The sequence below is a fragment of the Epinephelus fuscoguttatus genome, linkage group LG15 (genome assembly GCF_011397635.1).
Source record: "Epinephelus fuscoguttatus linkage group LG15, E.fuscoguttatus.final_Chr_v1".
NCBI classification, from domain to species: domain Eukaryota; kingdom Metazoa; phylum Chordata; class Actinopteri; order Perciformes; family Serranidae; genus Epinephelus; species Epinephelus fuscoguttatus.
The window spans coordinates 28235708-28244068 of NC_064766.1; positions in this window are offsets into that span (position 1 = coordinate 28235708).

The window sequence follows — 8361 nt, forward strand, 5'->3', positions numbered from 1 at the left end:
GTGTCATCATGACTGTTTGGATAAACTGTGGCTAAAATGTTTCACTCTCTTATTTCCCGTCAGTGTTAGTTTGATTGCAACAAGGAAACGACCATTATTCTCTGTCGATAAAACATCTGTAGGAAGATATGTCAAAATATTACCGCTTGATGGCAGCATTTAGTCGACCCTCTCAGGGTGCTGCAGAGAGGACAGCTGGGACAGATGTTCCACAGGTGAGGTTCAAGGACCTTCAGGGGTTAGACTGACACAGGGTGCCAGGGTTACAGTCACTAGACATTATCACAACGACACAGTACAACCATGATGGTTCATTCTTATTATAGAGTTTTGTGTCTAATGTTCCTTTAACATTTTGAAGAATTTAAGCCACACCAGTGGTATACAGTGACTGAATACATCAACTCATATACTATTCTTACAATTCAGAGGTACTTGTCTTGTACTTGAGTATTTACTCCCACTCATAGGCAGATTATGAGACAATAGTCCACTGGGCATAGCATGCAAAAGGCCCGACTACCTCTCCTACACAGTAGCAGGATACACAGGCTTTGTGGTAGTTCAGCATCTCTTTTTAGTCATTATGGAAAATATGTTGTGGTTTTATGTCTCTTTTTGGTCGTTTTGGGTGCTCTTGTGGTTGTTTTTAGTCATAGTCATACATTCATAGTCATTTGTGTCTCTTTGTTGTAGTTATGCCCATTGTTGCATTTATTTTGTGTCACTTTGTATTTCTTTTCTGTCTTTTTCTACCTCTTTGTGGTCATTTGAGTCTCCTCCTGGTTTTTATGCGTTAATTTGAGCCTTGACAATTTGGGCCGCCAGTAGGTTGTTCAGTAGTCCATCCACTATATTTCAGATGGAAATATACTCTATGTTCAATTTCTTTTTTATTACAGGTATAATTAGCTAGCTACATTATAAGTTTTACATGCAAAACATAAGATCATCTTATAAAACACACATCCTGTTACATGCTTAACTACCCAACAGTATGTTAGGTAGTTCACATAGGTTCCTGCTCAACTAGCTACAGCATGAAAATACTGCATCAGTGATTCTAATCAAATTTTATAGGCTAATATAATATGATATAATAACCTAGAACCATATAATATATATTAACACTCACATGATTAATCTTCCTACAACATCAGTAATGTTACTTTTGTTGCTCTGCGTGCATTTAGCTGATGAAACATCTTTACTTTTGCTGCTACAGTTTGTTATTACTTTGTAGATTAAGATTTTTAAAACCTATAATGATAATAAGATATCCTATGAAATATTATATGCTTTCCTGTACAGTAAAAGAAATCACCCAACAGTAGCCCAGGTAAAATCCATAAAATTATCTCAGACAACTCCATTAAAATGCTGCTTATGTGTTAATATATGAGTGATAATAGTCAAGTAATATTATTCATAACACTGGCCTTTACTTGTGATACGTCGGTGCATTTTGCATTGTGTTGATAACAATTACATACCTTAATAAAAGGAGCGTCTTGAATGTAGGAGTTCTTATAATGGCATACAGGCTATATACAGTGTATTCTGCATTATAGTACTGCTACTTTTATTTTAGTAACTTTTGTTAATACCTCATCTATGATCCACCACCATTAATATGCTGTACAAACAGAGCTGATGATCAGCAAATATAAATTCCTCATACACTTGCTTCTTATTGGCTTACTGAGTCAGTTGCACTTCATTGTTGAGTAAAGGAAAACATTTTCTGATGAGCCACAGAAATGTGCTGATCTTGTAAACATTCAAAGTCAAAAATATAAACCTCCCTACATATTAGCATACAGCACCATAAATATGAATATAAAGCACCCCACATTTATTATACAGCATTACAAATATGCTTTCCAGGGCAGATCTGATTGAGGTGATTTATCAATGGCAACAAAGGACAGTTTTGATGACTAAGAATCTGCCTTTAATTTAGCCTGGCACAGAATACAGAGTGGAATTTGCCCTAAAGGTATTAAAAGTTTTATTTTGAAGGTCACCACACACTGAATTAGGCTTCTCAGAAAGTATTTAGAAAGACAGGAAACAAAGTCAAGAAGAAGAAAAATAAAGGAAACCATGCTCAGCAAAATATACATGAGCCTGTGAACTGTGAATGCACCATATAGGTCAAGGCCACTGCAGTGGCTCAGGTTTGATTCATATCTGTGGCCCTTTGCTGCGTGTCGTGCGTGTTTTACACAGTGGACTTCATGGGGAACTTGCTGACAAATGAAAGGCTCTTCTGTAATAATAAGCTGCTGTTCTGTCAGATATTACACAACCATCGCCAAGTTCATACAGCTAATGCCTTATGGTTTGCAGACTCAGCGGATTCTAAACCTGCAAGAATTGAGTCTATGGCCACTTGGGGGCAGCAGGCTGTATCAGCAACACTCTTCAGGCATATTGTTGTGTAACAGCAAGGGCATAGATTTAATTTCAACACTGGGAGGAGCCACATATGAAACTAAGGGTTTGTTTGGGACCTCCCCCAGAAAATTGTGAGCATCGAGCACGTAATTTCACTTAATTTCTTGCATTCTGGTGGATTTCTATGGTTTGTTTTTTTGCCTTTTTTGCATCAGTTTATGGTGAAAATGTCTTTACCTTTGTAGAAATAAAAATCCTTTGCTACTTCATGTTTTCATTTTAGGGTGACGAATGCTCAGCATGTTTTAAGTATTAAGGAGGATTTGTCCCCTGTGTCCCTCCCCAGGAGTTGAACAGTAAGAGTAACAAGAACGAATGTAGAATGGACCAAATGTGTTTTGTTTGTGAATCTCCCGTTCCACCACATCCCAAAGGTGCTCTATTGGACTGAGATCTGGTGACTGTGGAGGCCATTGGAGTACAGTGAACTCATTGTCATGTTCAAGAAACCAGTTTGAGATGATGTGAGCTTTGTGACATGGTGCGTTATCCTGCTGGAAGTAGCCATCAGAAGATGGGTACACTGTGGTCATAAAGGGATGGACACAGTCAGCAACAATACTCAGGTAGGCTGTGGTGTTTAAACCATGCTCAGTTGGTGCTAAAGGGCCCAAAGTGTGCCAAGAAAATCTCCCCCACACCATTACACCACCACCACCAGCCTGAACCGTTGATACAAGGCAGGATGGATCCATGATTTCATGATGTTTACACCAAATTCTGACCCTACTATCTGAATGTGGCAGCAGAAATCCAGACTCATCAGACCAGGCAACGTTTTTCCAATCTTCTATTGTCCAGTTTTGGTGAGCCTGTGTGAACTGTAGCCTCAGTTTCCTGTTGTTAGCTGACAGGAGTGGCACCTGGTGTGGTCTTCTGCTGCTGTAGCCCATCTGCTTCAAGGTTGGATGTGTTGTTGGTTCAGAGATGGTCTTCTGCAGACCTTGGTTGTAACCAGTGGTTATTTGACTTCCTGTTGCCTTTCTATCATCTTGAACCAGTCTGGCCATTCTCCTCTGACCTCTGGCATCAACAAGGCATTTTCAACTGGATATTTTCTCTTTTTGGGACCATCCTCTGTAAACCCTAGAGATGGTTGTGTGTGAAAATCCCAGTAGATCTGCAGGTTCTGGCACCAACAACCATGCCACGTTCAAAGTCACTTAAATCACCTTTCTTCCCGATTCTGATGCTCAGTTTGAACTTCAGCAGGTCGTATTGACCAAGTCTACATGCCCAAATGCATTGAGCTGCTGCCATGTGATTGGCTGATAAGCTATTTATGTGAGCGTGCAGTTGAAAGGGTATACCTAATAAAGGGGCTAGCAAGTAAGACAGTAAACATAAGTAAGGATTTGTATGCAGGACTTTTACTTGTCGTGAAGTATTTTCAAAGTGTGGTATTATTTTTACTCAAGTAAAACATCTGGAAATACTCCTTCCACTAATTTGTGCAACTAAATATGCAAAAATAATATTCCAATTTATTCTGCCTTATGCCGAAACATTAAAACTTTGGAGACTTTTCAAATTTACCCACTCATGAATTGTCCCTTTAGTAGGACCTAAAATAGCAACCTGTATGTATAATTTTTAACCATTAGTTAAACAACATCTATTTTTGCCTTACCCTCTACCCCTGTCTCTTCCTTTTCATTCCCTTTGAACCCAAACACTGATAAAGAAAGGGTCGACTCGTGGTGGGTACATTAGGCTCACACACTGCGAGCATGCTTCTCATTAGCTATCCACTCGTCTGTTTGGTCAAAGTACAACAGGAATCATGAGACACTACCTCTCCGCATGTGTGTGTGTGTGTGTGTGTGATATCATGAGATATGAGTGTTAGTGGACTTTAACACTGACAGACACACAAATGCATACGCAATACATTTACACGTCATACCTTTAAAAATCTGAGAAAACAACTTAAACATAAAGTATTTTTGAAATATTTAGCGGTATAGTTAAGGTAATATGTGTCTGTTGGTGCGTGTTTTGGCACTGGTTACTGGGTTCATGATCCATTGCTGCCGTCACAGAGGAGTTTCTGAGGTTGGTAGATAAGGGTTGAAACTGTTGAGAGGACATAGCAGAGATTCAACAAGTTGTGACAATGTGTTTGTCACAATAGTACTTCATTGTTTAATTTTAGTATCAGTGCGTCATGATTCCAGCCTGCTGCTGCTGCTGCAGGAATTTCTTATCATGATGCCTGAGAACAACCTGACTCAGCTTAAGTGCAGCAATTATACACATTAAGCACATTACTCCCTTGGCGCATGTTGTGCTGCTTTTCTTTCTCTTCAGCAACTTTGATGAGGCAAAGAAAACTGCATGCTCCATGTCTTTGTCACAGTGTTGCTGCCAACTGTAAATCAAATCTCTGTTCACAGTTGGAAGTTTTGAACCAAGCGGTGTGAAGATTGGCACAAACATACACAACAGCAACATACACATGCTATATTCCACATAATTTATCTACAGTACCACAGAGAGAAATGGAGGGAGAGTGAGACAGACTGAAGCAGAGATGTAGACAGGTAGATGTAGACAGACAAATTGAGAAACTTATTCACAGCGTTTGGCCTTCAATAACACTATAATTCGATCGTTGCAGTTCCATCTCGTGATCCTTTAAAATGTCAGCAGGAGTCCTCATGAGCACCAGCAGAAGACGATAATTCAGTCTCTCTAATTTCCGATGCACGCTTGTCCTTGTGAGACTTAACTTGATCCTGCTGCCTTTCTCACACTGGAGATGTAAATTCAACGCCCAACTGTCTAATAGGGTGCTTTGGTGGTCATTTAACATGCTCCAGCTATTTAATGCCGCTTAGTACGAGATTGTGTTCTGGATATATTGTGTCACCTTCAGCAGCGTTGATAGGCCTGGGGACCACTTTATTAGGGCCTGAGCATTAGGACCCTAGTGAAATTGAAGGAATTTGCCATCTTAGAACACATTTTTGGGCTGCTCAAAAACTCATGAAATTTTGCACACTTGTCAAAAGTACTGAAAAAAGATATCTGATATGGGTCTCGCGCTTGGTATGACATTTTTAAGGTATATGTAACATGTCCAGACTTTTTAAAAAAAAAGCCTCTCGGAGGTACACTCTAAACCTGACAGGAAGTCAACCATTTTGAAATAGCACAGCAATTTCAGGGCATTTTTTACACTTAAAGAGGCTGTATTTTAAGGAACTCTTCGAGAGATTTAAACTGATCGCTTTAGATTTTGGAAAAAAAAAAAATCCCTTGAGAACGCTAAAGACCTCCATATTAAAAAGCCCAGTTTTACAGAAGAAACAAACATGTTTACAGCCTGGTACAAAAAATTTTTTTTGGTCTTTATAGCTAATTTTGCCCTTCATGTGCACGAGGGTGGATTTTTATATAACTCACGTTTATGTTTCATTAAGGCTTAAAAATACATATTATTAAGCACGGGCTATTTTGAGTGACAGACCTTCTGCCGATAGTGTCCTTGGCTTCTTAGTTCAGTCCACCCTTCATTCCTCCACAGTGCCAGCCTCTCTAGTGGTCACTTCTGGCTCCAGAAAAAACAAGACGGTGACAGCCGAAATGCCAGATTTGAGGCTTCAAAACAGGAGTTCATGTCATGGTAGCTATGTCCATTTTACAGTCTATGAGACACCTACACGCCAATATTGAGTTATAGTCATGGCATCACCCACTGCATACAGGAAATTACATGTTTTATACTTTGACGTACTTCTCTTGGCAAGTTGACCAGATCCACCTCAAATCTCTTTCGAAAAGCCTCAAGACATTGATGATGCTTTATTGTGAAGGTTGTGAGTTTTGGTCAAATGGTGTTGCCGTGACGCCATGGCAAATTTCAGTGTTTCAACATGGCACAAGAAGCTGTTGTAACCTGACTTTACATCATCCAATCTGCCCCGAATTCTACATCCTGCATAAGAGTCCAGAGCTGAAGACATCTACATGCTCATATTGATTCATAGTCACAGCGCCACCTACTGACAACAGGAAGTCAGCCTTATGTCACAAAGATCATCTGATTTACATGAAATTTACATGGTGTGGTCCACATATGATTTACAGCTACATGAAGCATAATTAGTGTGTGTTCTCTAGTGCCATGTATTGGCAATCGATGGAGGTGTTCACATTTTGCAATACCACATATTCAGCACCACACACTCCATGCAGGGAACAATGTCTAACTTCTGTTTGCAGTGTCCAGTGGTCGCAGAGATGCACGGCCATGTAAACCAGCATCCTGCTAGCTCCCCTGCTTGCAGAGAAGGTGCCAGGGCACGTTCAGTGTTACTTGCAACTTAAGTTTAAGTATACTCTCAATGGAAATACACACTGTAAATTCCAATGATTCCATTCGAATAACTGCTGTCTGTCTTTCAATGTTTAGTTACCGTTCATCAATTGGGGTTATTTTGTGAGAGTTGAGGGTAGTACTGACTCATTCAGTTTCCAGTTTCACATCCAGTCAAGCACAAAACTGCACTGGAATTTCATAGAATTTTATTCAGGGCCATTCTGAGTACTCGCCTGTGATTATCTGTCTATCAGTGTTTATTTTTTATGTTTTGGACTCTCACTGACTGACAGTATTGATTTTCAAGGTATGGTCCGACAGCAAAAACAAAACACAAAGCTGCTTTAATCGTCACTATAATTTGCTGATGACTTTAAACAAAAAAGATGGTGGTCAGGAGTATCATTTTGTGCATTATTTTTCTGTATAATCTTTATTCAAAGGTTAACCCATTCATTTCATCCTGGTATTGTGTAACAACAAGAGTCACACCGTACTCTTTCATCTGACACCGAATCACTCTTTTCTCATCCATCCCAGTCATGAGATCTCCATAACTTCTCTAATGCAGGACATGACTTTACTGGTTTTAACTCTGCAAATGTGAAGAGTGAAACTATGCACATGACTCCATTTTGTCTACCATGCTCCCAATTACAAAACTGTGTGTAGTCGTTCAGCTCTGTTATTGAATCTCCAATTGACTATTCTGAGTGCAGTCAGCTGATTGAGTATCAGCTTCCAAAAGAGAAAAAAATCCAGTTTTGATAAGGACCATCTCACTGAGGAATGAGAATAAAACTGTGGGTCCCCTGCCTGCCATGCTCACTTATATCAAAGTGCACTTGAACAAGCCAGACATAGCTGAACACTGGTGTGAATCTGCAGCTGCTGCGGCTGCACCCAATATTAAAATGCTAAGCACATATTAAGAGCATTTTCTTATTTAAAAGTTACTTAAATACTCAATATTTTTAAGACAAGTGTTGCAGTGACAGACTGTCTGTTAGATTAGAGATTAAAATGGGTCACTGTGTAGTAGAAATGACTGAAGATATCCGGACATTTTTACTGTTACACAGGCTTTTAACTAAGATCACTTTAAGTATTCATTGGGGTTAGATTTTGGAATTAAATCCAGGCATCGGAGCTTAGCCAAAGGCTTTGTCGAAGGGAAAAGGTAAGAGTCTAAGGAGCCAAATGCTTGGCTCTGTATTTTATCACACTGGATTTGAAACTTGAATGAGTGAGGTTAAAAAGATGACTTCCATCTTTAAGAGCAATGGTCATCAACTACCACTACACCACTGTTTGAGAGTGTTAAATGGACAGATCACCTCAAAATCAAAGGACATATTTTTCCTCTTACCTGTAGTGCTTTTAATCAGTCTAGATTTTTTTTGGTGTGAATTGCAGAGTGTTGGAGATATTGGCCGTTGAGATGTCTGCCTTCTCTCCAATATAATGGAACTAGATGGTTTGTGGTCCTCAAATATATATTTGAAAAACTCAACAGCAATGTCACCTAGCACCACTGAGCTAGCTAATGTCACAGCTGAGAACAGCTTTCCTCCTGC